We start from the raw sequence: 14113 nt of genomic DNA on the forward strand, positions 1-14113 counted from the left end.
TCTGATTTATTACAGCTATGTTAGTTTTCTTTAGGTTAATGTTTACATGGTGTGTGTTCCATTCTTTTACTATATCCTTAAATGTCAGATGTGTCTTTTATACACAGTGTACTATATTCTAATTTTCTGTGTCTTTTACCTGGACCATATTGTGCATTTACATTTATGTAGAATACTAATTCATTTATGTTTAAGTCGATCATCTTACTAAAAGATATGTTTGTTCCACCTGTTTTTCTGTGCCCTTTTCTCTCCTTCCTGCATTTTTAATTGATACTTTATTTTTCATTTGTTATTTCCTCTATTAGTTTGGAAACTATAGCTGTTTTTTTATCCTCTTAGTGATTTCCTTGGAATTAACAACATGTATCCCAATTTATCAAAGTCCAATGTTACTTGATACTTTTGTCCCTCAACCCAGAAAATGCAAGGACCTCAAAACATTTCGATCCACATTTGTGTGTTGCAGTTAACATATATCTTAATCTTATATATATAATGTTTCTATTATTCACATAGTTAGTTTTCATTATGATTCAAGTATATTTTTACCCTTTTGAATGCTCCTTATTCTTTCCTACAGCTCTCGCCTTCCATGTGGGATTGAAGGTCACCTTTAGAACTTCCTTTAATGTGATCCTGTTTCTGGGAGTTTCTCTCATTTTCACTTACCTATGGATGTCTTTATTTTCTTTCTTTCTTTATTTCTTCTGATGCTGTATTATGAGATTTTCTCATACATTTTTTTTTTTTTTTAACTAGGTGTCTGTAACAAAATTTATCCCTGAGGCCCAGGAGGGAGGCTCAGGGCCCATGTGTTACAGTGTTTCTGTGGCAGCCTTTTGGGCCAGTGCCTGCCATGGGTGGGCAGGTACTGAATTTGACATGGCTGCATCTCATACATTTTTAAAGCATCCTTCACTGGCTATAAAATTCTAGGTTAGCAGTTAGTTTCTTTTGTCACATTCACCATACCATGTCTGCTTGTTTCCATTGTCACTGTCAAGAAGTCAGCTGTCATTTGAGACTTGCTCCTTTGAAGGGAATTCCCTTTAAAGGGAATCCTCTGACCCAGCTTAAAAAAGATTTTTCTCTTTGTTATTCTGTGGTTTCACTAAAACTGTATATTTATTTATCTTGTTCACTATTTATTACTTAGTATGCTTGGGATTTGTTAAGATTCTTAAATCTGTGGATTGATTTTTTTCATCTGTTTGGAAAATTCTGGGTCATTATCTCTTCAAGTATTGCTCTGTCTGTGTGTTTCTGGCACTCCATTGAAATGGATGTTAGACCTTCTCATTTTATCCTCTATGTCTCTTACCATCCCTTCTCTTTTTTTACCATCTTTTGTCTATCCTTGCGTCACCTAGATAGTTTCTACTTGGCTTGTCTTTCAATTTACTAACTTTTCAGGTATGTCTAATCTGTTATTATGCATCCAAGTTCTCTGAGTTCTATTATTACCTATTTTCAGTTCTAGAATTTGTTTTTGCCATGGCACTTTTTATTGTTTCCAATTTTGAAATTTTCAAACTAGCCTCTTATCTACTTGAACATAATAAACATAGTTTCTTTAGTCTTGTTGGATAATTCCAGTATCTGCTGTTTCTCTGGTTCTTGCTCACGTGCGCCTGTTTATCTTACACTATGTGTTGGAGACTGTAGTTGAAAAATTATTTCTAGGAATAATTGGAGGCCTAGACAATGTCATATTTCTCTATTAAACACACAAAACACCTTGAAGCACAAGTAATCTGGATCACATGCTTCTAATTTTAGAACTTGTGATTTTTCTGGAAGACTAGGAACTGGGCTGCAATTCGTACAAGAACTACTCTACTTCTAGTTCACCCTTACTAATTTAATATGGCCCTTCAGCATCCAGTCCTAATGCAGAGGGTCAGCTATTACATTGCCTTTCCTGGTCAAGCCTTGGAATGGCGCCGCTGGTGCAGTTCAGTCATCTCAACCTGTCTTTTCCAGATGGGCACACATTTCCAGGGCAACACCCCGAGTACCCAAGCTCACCCTTCTAAATCCCTGTTCTCTCCCAAATCTCAACCAGTTTCATACTATGTGGTTAGCTCTTGAGGCTTTTAAGAAGATTGTGAGAAATATTTCATCCAGATTTTTAAGTTGTCTTCCATTGAAGGGTTGGCCCAAATACCTAGTTCGCCATTACCAGATAACTATACTTATGCTTTATTGATGTCTATCTCCCAACTAGAGTCTGAACAAATTGAAGCCAGGACTTGTATCCTTTCATCTGTATTCAACCAATGACTAATATGGGTCTGGTGTATGGTAGCCCAGTTGACTGGCTCTTCATTGAAGCTTCATTGATGATTAGCAAGTCTTTGCCAAATGATCTTTTGCCAGGACAGTTTTCTTCCTGATTCAGGTAGATATATTTACTTCCTTGCCTCACTCAGGTGGGTGCCAAGCTTCTCTTTGAATAGAGGTGCAAGTGTTTCTGCATGCTTTTCCAATTGATGAAACATTTCTGTTTTATTATGAAATTGTAACCTCCATGTACCTAGTGCAAATTAATGCTCATAATCCTTTTTCCCCTCCCCTTTCTTTTTAATATCCACATAACCAGTTATTATTGTCTTTACATCTTCAGAGATAGATGAAATATTGTGACAGAGATCATTGGAATTTATAGTGCTTTTCTCTTGCTGTGCAAAATAACTGTCAGTTTATCTTATCTTCTTTCTTCATGAGTTTTAGAAACATGAATGTTTTATTTTTTAATACTCTTTTGACTTCAACTGTTAGAATGCTAACTTACATTAGCTTGAGTAAAATTGTGGATTTTGTATAAGGATACTGCACCCAAGCACTGTGAATTGCAGTTAGGATGCTTTGGGCTGCAAATAAGGATAAATTTAGACTCAAACTGGGTTGAACAACAAGAAAAAACAATTCACATTACTTGGTTGTGAATGATCAAGTGAAAAGCATCCAAAAAGCCTTATTCTGTTTTCACTTGAGGACTTGACCTTTCCAGCTTTCACTGGTGAGAGGCTAGATTTGGGACATTGAGAATTGTATGTTTGTTCTTATTATGGAGAGGATGCTGGGCTCCAATCTCTTAAAAGAAGGTGTGGGAGTTGAAATTTCCCTTCCTTGGATGACTGATGCATCTCCAGATATATCAAATAGGTTTGGAACAGGATTCAGAAAATCCAAGCTTAGGAAACTAAATTGGTTCAGTTCCTCTGAGAAGAAGAGGTTGAGAGAGGATTAGGTGTGCAAGAAATTTGTTGGGGGAAATACCAGTGAAGGATAAACTGGAGGGAGCAGAGAAGGCATGAACAGCTTCCAGACGGTAATGCAGGTCTGATGCCTGTGAAAGGAAAGGGGGAAGGAAGGAAGATCAGACAGGGAGAGTCTCAGACTCAGCACAGCTCTGAGAAAGTTCCAGCTAAGACCCTCCCATTAGAGGAAGTGGTCCAGCATTCCTAAGGAAGTGCAAGGGACTCTGAAGAGCCCAAACTATCTTGAGAAAGAAGCACAAAGTTGGAGGACTCATCTTTTCCAATTTCAAATCTTACTATAAAGTTACAGTAATGAAGACAGTGTAGTACTGGTCTAAGGACAAATACATAGTCCAGTGGAATGTAATTGAGAGTCCAGAAAGAAATCTTTATTTTTATGGTCAATTGATTTTGGGGGGAGAGGTATCAAATTACTATATTAGAATGAGTGGTACAAATGAAAGAACTTCGTGGATGTTGATACAACTCATAGAAAAGGTAAAGGTAAACCCAACATGCATGCACTGCCATGGTGACCACGGAAGTCACCCCGTGGCTCTGGGGAATATGGCATAAGGCTCAGCTCTTGTCATCACTGCTTCCCAGAGTGTGCTTCTCAAAGAGTTATTTTGCCAAGCCAGAATCTGGGGTCCCCCATCTTGCCCAAGTTGGTTACATAGTCACCCAATTCTTTGATGGACTCACCTGCTTATTCAGGTGATGTGTCACAATGAAGTCACACAAATGGGATTGTTTTTGTCAGTGGCCAGTTTGTGTAATTCCTGTAGTTACTGATTCATCATTTTTTCCAAGTGTAATGAACATTCCATTGCATTCAGCCCATTCTTTCAAACAAACCATCTTGTTCTGGTTTCTTAATCTCCTGAAGAAAGATTCATCACCTGGTTGGTTCTGCAGCTTCATAAGTTTCTCAGCATGTTCCCTCTCCTCATAACATTTGTGAAGAAAATAGTCGGCAAAGTTCTTCAAAGCCACATCATCACAGTCAAATTAATAAGTCATGGACAGGTAGACGCAAGAGGTATGGAGCTCCAGGTTGATCTGGCAGTTGTCAGCAGCCTCTGAGTCCTAGTTGTGGTTCTGGCACACCTGTGATGGAGATGTGCCCATCGTGACAGGTGGTTGAGGAAAGAAGGTGGCAGCTGTGCAGCACTGGAGCGGTGCTGGAGCAGTGCTGGGGCAGGGCTGGAGTGTGCTAGAGCCATGGCAGATGGTTGCTCGGAGTGGCTACGCCAGGTTCTGTTCAAGCATAGTTGAAGCTGGAAATCACAGTGATTCTCCACAAGGACGTCTGGCTCAACTGATTTTTAACAAGTGTGTCAAGACAATTCAAAAGGGAAAGAATGCTATTTCTTTATGGATCTAGACAGTCTTTGATTCTGATTGGACTAATCTTGGTCACATGCACACCCCTGAACCAAGCACTGTTGCTGGAGAGGTTCGGTTCTCACTCTAACCTGGGTCACGTGTCCATCCATCTCTGGAGCTGGATGTGGGCAATTCAGCATGAACCACGTGGTCTGAGAGTGATGGAGGGGCATGACTCAAAGGGAAACAGTTGCCAGACTGTGACCAACTCTCTTAGCAGAAGAAGGGATCCTGGGAAGACAAAAACAATAGATGCCCACTACCACAGGAGAGTGGTTTTGCCACGGGGGGCTTGTGGAGTAGAGTGAGTCAGAGTGAAAGGCATCTGGGTGTTGGGTTGAAGCTAGGGGTTGCCAGACTGAAAATTCACCAGCTGCACCTGCTTTTGCACTTACAACAAAAACTGTGCAGTCCCAAAAGAGCCTGGGAGCAGTGGAATCATAAGGCTGCATGGTTCCACAGGGAGACTTGTTTAACCAACCTGCAAGCTCTTTAATCACCTGAGCAAACTTGCCTATTGGTGTGTAAGAGGTAGTGCCTACCCACTGAAGTGTGGGGCTGTTTTATGTCATGTTCACTTGTACAACCTGAGAATCACCTAAGTTCATCCAGGTCACCTCTTGCAGAAACTCACCTCAACTGCCTGTGCTGGTTTGAATCTGTTATGTTCGCCAGAAGAACCATGTTATTTTAATCCATTCTTATGGGTGCAGACTTAGTGTGGTGGAATCTTTTGATTAGATTTTTTCCATGAATATGTGACCCACCCAGTTGAGGCTGGGACCTTTTGATTAGATTATTTCCAAGGGGATGTGTCTCCGCCCATTCAAGGTGGGTCTTAATTAATTTACTGGATTCCTTAAGAGATCTCTGAGCCCACACAGACCCAGATGCTTGGAGATGCAGACAGAATGATGTTTGGAGAGAAGCTTAGACAGGGACATTTTGGAGAAAGCCATTTTGAAACTAGAAGCCAGGAGAAGAAGGACAAGCAGTCATTGCCATGAGCCTTCCCATGTGAGGAGGAACCCCGGATGCCATCAGCCTTTCCTCAGAGAAGGTATCGACCTCTTGATGCCTTTGGAGGAGAGTTAGTCCTCCGAATTTCATCCACCCCTTCTTTCTCGGTCTTTAAGAAGAGCCACTCACTATTTCCTCTGTAACCACCCGGTAGGTGCTTGAAAATTAAAATATCATTTATCCTTCTGCCCCCTGATAAACTGAATAAGCATCAATTGAGCACCAATTAGGAGCCACATCCCCCGCTGGTTGCTGTGGTCAAGAGATGAATAAGATAAGGTCCCTGCACCAGGAGCTCCAGTTCAGCGGGAGAGAAAGAGATGCCTAAATAAATGATTATTATATACTGTGAGGTGATAGAAATGCCAGAGCAGAGTTGGAGAGCAGAGAGGAAGGAGTGATTAGCACTAGGAATGGAGAGGACAGAGTGCAAAAAAATTAAGGGAATACAGAATAAGCAAGAAGGAAAAAAAATAACCACTAAATATTTCGGTACCCTGCCCCAGTTTTCCTGAATATATATGTGCCAGTTTGAATGTATTATGTCCCCCCAAACACCATTAGCTTTGATGTAATCTTGTGTGGGGCAGACCTGTCTGTGTTAATTAGATTGTAATTCTTTGAGTGTTTCCATGGAGATGTGCCCCACCCAACTATGGGTGATGACTCTGATTAGATAATTTCCATGGAGGTGTTGGCCTGCCCATTCAGGGTGGGTCGGAATTAAATTACTGGCACACTATGTAAGATGAGACAGAAGGAACTCAGTGCAGCTGTGAGTGACCTTTTGAAGAGGAGCTACAGCCAAGAGGGACACTTTGAAGAAAGCACAGGAGCTGCAGATGAGAGACAGTTTGAAGACAGCTGTTGAAAGCAGACTCTTGCTCCAGAGAAGCTAAGACAGGACAAACACCCCAAGAGCAACTGAGAGTGACATTTTTGAGGAGCTGAAGCCTAGAGAGGAACGTCCTGGGAGAAAGCCATTTTAAAACCAGAACTTGGAGCAGATGCCAGCCACATGCCTTCCCAGCTAACAGAGGTTTTCTGGACACCATTGGCCATCCTCCAGTGAAGGCACCCGATTGTTGATGCGTTACCTTGGACACTTTATGGCCTTAAGACTGCAACTGTGTAAACAAATAAACCCCTTTTTATAAAAGCCAATCCATTTCTGGTGTTTTGCATTCAGGCAGCATTAGCAAACTTAAACAATATATTACATAATTGTTTTGTAACTTGCTTTTGGGCCTTGAAATGTCATGAACTTTTTCAGTCCTAAGTATTTTCCTCACCAGGTTTAATGGCTAATAGTATTTTATTGAATGTTTTTGAGGGTTTGAGAGAGCACAAATCCAATCAGAGTTATCACCCACAGTTGTGTGGGGCGCATCTACATGGAAACAACCTAATCCAAACTTTCCAACTTAATCCCCACTAACATGTCTGCCCCACAAGATGCATCAAAGAACATGGCTTTTTCTGGGAGACATAATATATACAAACTGGTACATTCCTTGTACCCAGAAATGTGCCATAAGCTGAATTCAAACCACCATGCTTCCCTTTCTTCTGTATTTTTTTTTTTCAAACATCATTTATTATGTGCTAGGTGTTTTCTAAGACCTTTATAAATATAAATTTATTTTATCCTCACTAACAACCCTTAGGTTATTATCCCCATTTTATAGGGAGGTAAACTGAGGAACAGAGAGGTTAGATAACTTGTCTAAGATCACACAGCTAATAAACACAAGAGCTGTGATTTGAACCCAGTCGGTCTGCCTTGGTGTCCATGCTTTTGACCTCTACACTAAGCTGCTTCTGCGAAGGGCATGTTCCCTCCCAGTGGTGGGTGGGCTGCTCGGACAGACTCACAGCAGCCAACTCTGCTCACTTCTTCCCAACTCCATATTCAGTGACACCATTTTGGTAACTTGAAATTGGCCATGGAGGGAAAATTTACATCATGGAAACCGGCAGAGGCTACACCTCAGGGCTTTCCATCCAGGAGAGCTGGTGGTTAAACATTTACCAGCACACTACTGACCCCTCCCCATCTTTCGCAGTCCACCTCCTCCTTGAAGCATCCCCTGACTGAATCCCACCAGGCACCAATTTCTCAGGTTCCACCTGGGCACTCCGTCATTGCTGTCATCTCAGCGGGGCTAAGGGGTGCTGGACCTGCCTGGCCGGTGATGCTTATGTGGTCTCAGGTCCTTTGACTGTGGCAGAGTAACAGGAACATGGCATTTGCAGTCGGGTAGGCCTGGCTCTGAGTTCCAACTCTGCCACATTTTGGACTGAGTGAGGTACAAGGCCTCCGGTGACCCACTTTCTGTCTCTGTCCATTGGTTTCCTTCATTCATAAAATAAGACATAATAATTCTTATCTCCTGTGAAGCCTGGCTGCGAGCATCTGAATGTGGCCGGAAGCAAATCCAAACTCCTGCCGCTGCCTGCCAGGTTACACGTTGCTGCCTGCCTTGCAGACTCCATCTGTTGCCACCCACACTTGGCTCATGAAGCTCCAACATGTCCCCTCTTAGGACCTTTATTTTCTTTACCTTCTGCTTTAAATGCCCTCTCCATAGAGCATCAAAGGATAGCTTCCTGCCTTTAGGTTTCTACCCAAAGGCCAGCCTCTCCCTGCTCACCTCTATCACCACCATTATCGTACATTCACTGCCACTCTTTCCTAGGTTCTTGTATTGTTTCCTTCACAGCGCTTATCAGTACCTAAAATTGTCTAACTTATCTGTTTGTTGATGTTATGAGTTGATAACACCTCCCTCACTTATAGCAGAAGCTCCCGGATGGCAAAGCACTGCTTTATTTATCTCTGGATCTCCCCACCCCTCAGCACTTAGAACATCAGGCATAAAAGAGCTTCAGTAAAAATAAATCTGTTGATTGAAGGACCAACATACGTTCAGTTCCAAGCACAGAAATAGCCATGAAATGATTGTTCAACACACACCAGCTGCTATTGCCACTGTTTTGCTAACCTTTTCCCTGGGTGGTAGATTCCCTGAGAATCAAGATCAGAGTATCTTTTGATCATTTGTAATCTTGCAGAATAGAGATCAGGGGGCACTTTGACCATGTGCCCAGCTGGGTCCGTGTCTGGTCAGGTGTAGAAACGAGCTACCCCCATCACCCCACGAGACCCAGGCACAACACTGGCTGAGGGGTAGGGAGGCTAAAACAGAATTTGCATTGTCAAATATTCATCAAAGGCTTTCGATTTGCAAACTTGCAGTTCTCGCAGGCACAGAGCAAACCACACTCTTTCAAGTGGTTTCTGGCAAGGCCTGCAGCCTGTCATTGAATGGTTAGTGGGAATGTGTGGGCAGAGCGAACACCGCTGTTGAAATAAGAGTGTAGAATTTCCTGGCCTTGGAGCATTTTTTTAACTCTTTACATGTCCACTGTGGTGGTCAAAGGAGAGACTCTTCCCAGTTGCCAACCTACCTTTTAGGTTTTAAGGTGTCCAGCATTTTACCTGGGGATCACCAACCTGGTAATTACTCATTCAGATACCTCCTGCTCTTCTGGGGTCACTTTCCCAAACCTCAGTATTTTAAGAGACCTCAGGAATTTATGAGCTCCCCCTGATCAAGTGGCTTATAATTTTTATGACATCCAAGTGGACAGTGGTACATGAGAGGCCTGAGGAAAGCCATGCTAACCCTGGGGGAGGTAACACAGGCATTTCCTGGGATGGATCCTGCTTTTTATTTGTTAATCAGTTGGGGCACTTACCAGGATTGGGGCACAAGCCATATGAGCTGTGCTGAGAGCTCTCTTCCCCCAGACCTGACAATGTCCATTGTATGGCTCTCTTTGTGTTCAAAGCACTTTACTCATCCTAATTACAATCATTGCCTGATATAAGTTGAGCAGTTTGGATTCTAAGTTGTGAAACTTCTGGTGGATGACGCACTGGGGAGTAGGACGTTCTTTCCTGCATCTGTTCAGGAGGCATTTTTGGTTTGCTGTGACAGGCTTAAGTGAAGATATGGAACGTGGGGCTCAGGTGAGCCGTGGGTCCCTGGAGGAGATGGAGTCCCAGATCGTCAGGCACTGGCTGTCTCTCTCTGACATCTGCACCGAGGAGGAAGAGGAGGAGAAGGGGACACTGCTTCAGGGACCAGCTGTGATTTAAAAAAGTAAATAAAAACAAAAACAAACCCAGGTTTGTTCACACTTTGGTGCTGTATTGTAAAGCACAAATTTTTTAAAGTGCTGTCCTGACATCTCTGAGCTTCACAGGGCTCCAAAGGCCTACCATGAGTTGCTCTGCTCCTGCCAGATATGCCCCCACCCAGAAGGAAGGCTCCCTACCCGGCCAGCTCTCCCATCAGCTGGGCCAGCTGCACCCCACCCAGTGCTCAGCCTAAAGGCCTTCAGGACCCTGCCAGCCTGCAGAATTATTCAAGCAAGCCAACCATATCCTCCTGCAGGAACCAGGGGACACCCCTCCCTCTTGTTAGTATCAAGCCTGCCTCCCACAGCCCCTGCTGGCTCCCTCTGCCCCGGAGTGCGTTCCCTGAGTGAACCTGTGGGGTGTGTGGTGTCCTCCTTCCTCGGGCTGTGAGGACCTGTGATGGACAAATTGCCATGATCTCATCTGTCCAGTGTTGGGTGTTGTGTGTTCGGCCATCCCCAGGACCTTAGGGTCAGTCTGAACGGTGGGCTTAGATGGTATTAAGAGGCCGTGATGGCCATGGCTGCAGAAACACCGGAATTCTGTCTCAACGCCACAATCTCTGCTCATGAACCTTAGGAAGGAGACCTCTGCACAGAATACAGTGGCAAAGTAAACCCAAGAAGCACTTTATTACCTGCTCAACTTGCCAAAGCCTCTGGAAACCAGGCTGCAGCAAGGAGCTCAGGCCTGAGGCCTCCTGGGCCCTCCTTTTGGCCAAGTCCTAACTCAAATCTTAGCCCCAGCCGGACAAGTGGCGCCAATGCATGCTGAGAGCAGAGAGGCCTGGCTGGGCCTACCCTGGGGGCAGCACATCACAGCAAGGTGGAGAGCAGATTTTTACCACATGGTAACCTGCCCTCAGGTGTGTGTGGACCAGCCTGTGAAGGGATTCACACTTGGTGTCCTTGCTTCTGCCTGGATGAGCCAGGAGGAGGGTGGAGTTGAGGGCAGGGGGCTCGGTGTGTCCCCTCCCACAGAAGCCCGGAACACACAGCGGCTCGATCCTCCGACGCCTCCCTCATAAAGCCTATGTGCTTTAGTTTGCCAGGGCTGCTCTAACTAATGCCGCAGACAGGCTAGGTCAGAAAACAGGAATTTATCTTCTCATAGCTTGGGGGTCCAGAAGTCCAAAGTCAAGGTGTGGGCAGGACCGTGCGTACTTTCTCTGATGTCATGGGGTTCAGGTGGGGGCTTGCCGGAGATGCGTAACTCAGTCTCCACCGCTGTCGCGCGGCCGTCTCTCTCCCAGCAAGTGTCCCCCTGTCTCCTCCTCACTGTGTCCTGTTTAGGAGACTCTGGTCCCATATGGGTGGGATTAGGGCCCACCTGATTCAGTTTGGCTTCATCTTGCCTAATAGGATCTTGGAAGAGCCCATTTACAAATGGTTACCCCACAGCACTGGGGGTTAGGACTTGAACGGGTCTTTGGCAGGGGCACGATTCAAGTCATTACAGTATGGATATGTTTTTAAGAAGCACAGATGAGTGCATCATAAAGTAGAGTGGCTTCTTCCCAACTACGAGATATGCCAAGACATCACCTGAGTGTAGGAGTTCGCCTCCTTCTGACCCCACACATCCTCTTAAGCATCCTCCTCTCCCCAGGCTCTGCATTGCCTCTTTTCCAGTGTCTTCCCAGGCCACGAGCTTGAAAGAACGGCAGGAAGTTGGAACATTCATTTAGACAAAGTATTTTATGACCTTTAAAATGTCAACTCTTTTTGCTTCGATTAGTAATTTTACCACTTGGGGTAACCTTATTTTTGGAGAACTTCTTTTTTCTTCCTAAGCTGTGCTAGCACATGCATTTTTGAACCAAATAGTTTAACCCTGGCATTTGATTTTCGTTGGTTCTTTTGACCACAGGTAAACACATGTTTAAACAATAGCTTCTTAGAGCTCTTGAATTATGCAATGTAAAAATACCAGTGTGTTAGTTTTAATTTTGTAGGTCATGTAACTGGAAAATTGTTTCAAATATAATGAAAAAAAGAATTTTTTAACATAATAAACTGTAATTTTTTAGAGCAGTTTTAGGTTTACAGAAAAAATTGCAAAGAAAGTACACAGTTCCAACTTATCCCTCCCCCCACACTTATGAATCTCTAAAATAAAAAATTAAAAATCTCTTTCTCATCTCACCAGGAGACTCGGCTTCTCCCCACCTTGATTACCCCATGCATTCTTGCTGGCCTTGTCTCTCCCCACCAATACCTCTCTCCCTCTCTCATCCTGCTGAATTGCTCTAAGTTCCCTGAATAGGCAATAAAAATAACAACCTCCATATTGAATGAGTACTTTCTGAGCTGGCCAGGATTCCAAGGGCTTTACCTATATTAACACATGAAATCCTCCAAACAGCCCTGAGAGAGGGGTACTATTTTTGATCCTTATTTTATAGATGAGGAAAGCAAGGCAGCAAGGAGTTAAAGAGCCTATCAGAGGCCACCCTGCTTCAAAGCCAGGCAGTGAGAGTCCAGCGGCCATGGCTGGATGTCCACGTATAATACGATGTCCTTCTTCGCCCCTTTGCAGATGCTATTGACCCCCGTCTTGGATGTCCTTACCTTTCTCTGCCTGGCCAAACCCTGTTCCTTCTGCAAGAGCTCAAACATCATGTTCTCTGTAGAGTCCTCCTTGATGGCTTGGGCGATTCCTTCCACCCCTGGCTCTGGACCTCATTTCACTTTTCTGTTGTTGCACTTACCACCACGTGCATGATTAGTTACTTACACCTCTACCTCCCCTCCTCTCCATGTCAGGACCTTGGATGGTAACAGTTCAAGTCATGCATTTTTGCATTCTGTGTGTTTAGCACAGTGCTGGGCCTATATGGGTTCAGTAAATGTTTGCTGAATGAATGAAAGACTGATTTATGAAAGGCTTATGCAGCCGATGAGGCCTGCAGCCAGTGGTAACCGAACTAGGGCACGGGTATGGAGGCCTGCACTCAGTGCTGGGGGATTGTCTGCCTGCCTCCAGCCTTCTGTGTTGTCCCTGGAGGGTGGTGAGGGCAGGGCTCCCCTTTGCCCTTGCCTTCGAGGCCTGCAGGCTGCTGTTCCACAGGCATCTGCTCTGTCCAGGGCCTGGCTCACGAGGCCCTCTCAGCTCAGCCCCTGCTGTGTGCTGAATTCCTGGCCTCTTGTCTCTGTATCTCCTTTGCTTTCTGCTGCTTTCAGCTCTTCTCCTGGCTTTCTTTGAAAACATTAGCAAAAAGTAAATCAAAGGAAATTATAGGAGGACTAGACATGGGACGTATAATGCTTAATTTCATTGGTCAGCTTGGCTAAGTTATGGTATTCAGTTATTTGGTCAAGCAAACACTGACCTGATTGTTATTGTGAGGGTATTTCATAGATGGATTAACATCTATAGTCAGTTAATTGCATCTACAGCCCGATTGTGTCTACAGCTGATTGCATCTACAATCAACAAAGGAGATGGCCCTCAACAATGAGGGCGGTGGGAGCTGGGGGTCACCTCATCCAGTCAGTTGGGAGTTGTAAAGCCAGAGCTGAGGATTTCAGAAGTCAGAAAGAAGAATTTCTGCCTCTACTTCAGCCGGTCAACTTCCCCTGAGGAATTCAACTTCACAAACTTCATCCGAGTTTCCAGCTTGCAGCCTGCCCTATGGAATTTGGAATTGCCAAGCATCATGGTCAACTGAGCAGCTAATTCCTATAATAAATCTCTTTAACTGTCTTGCCAGTTCTGCTTCTCTGGGGAACCCTGACTAATACAGAGGGCAACAAGTCAAAAGTGGTCTTTATCATGAAGCATGTAACAAAAGCCAGGGTCTTGAAGAGTGAAGGTGGAATGAGGCTATGCAGTCCTTGAGAATTTTTTGTCTTTGTGCTCAAAGATGGTCTTAGGACAACTTGTGTCTGGAACGGCTTCTACACAATCCACAGTCCCTCTCACACTGAGCACGCCTAAGGCTCGTTGGGGTTCACAGCAGAGACTGCTGTGCACAGCCCTGTCGCTGTTTGCAATGCCCTTGACTTCCAATACGTTTGCTGCCCTAGAAGGTGACGTGGCTAATCAGTGCCACCATAGCCGTCTCCCCACACCCTAGGACCATGTCGCTTAGCTGTCACTTCCCAAGTCCAGCCATTCGTCTGCCCTTGGACCTCTGTCTTCTTAGTCACCACTTGCACAAGCTTTGCTGGCTGTTCCCTAAAGCAATCTCTCCCCCTCCTTGCCTTCGTGGTTGCCTTCTTTCGCATTG

General features: G+C 44.4%; 1 non-coding gene across 1 annotated transcript; it reads right to left on the reverse strand.

Moving 5' to 3' along the window:
* Window positions 1-760: 760 nt before the first annotated feature.
* On the reverse strand, window positions 761-894 carry LOC119507542. Its single transcript, XR_005211295.1, has one exon. It is a non-coding gene; the product is annotated as a small nucleolar RNA SNORA5 (small nucleolar RNA).
* Between the last annotated feature and the right edge of the window lie 13219 nt (window positions 895-14113).

Source organism: Choloepus didactylus, chromosome 12 (assembly GCF_015220235.1).
Source record: "Choloepus didactylus isolate mChoDid1 chromosome 12, mChoDid1.pri, whole genome shotgun sequence".
NCBI classification, from domain to species: domain Eukaryota; kingdom Metazoa; phylum Chordata; class Mammalia; order Pilosa; family Megalonychidae; genus Choloepus; species Choloepus didactylus.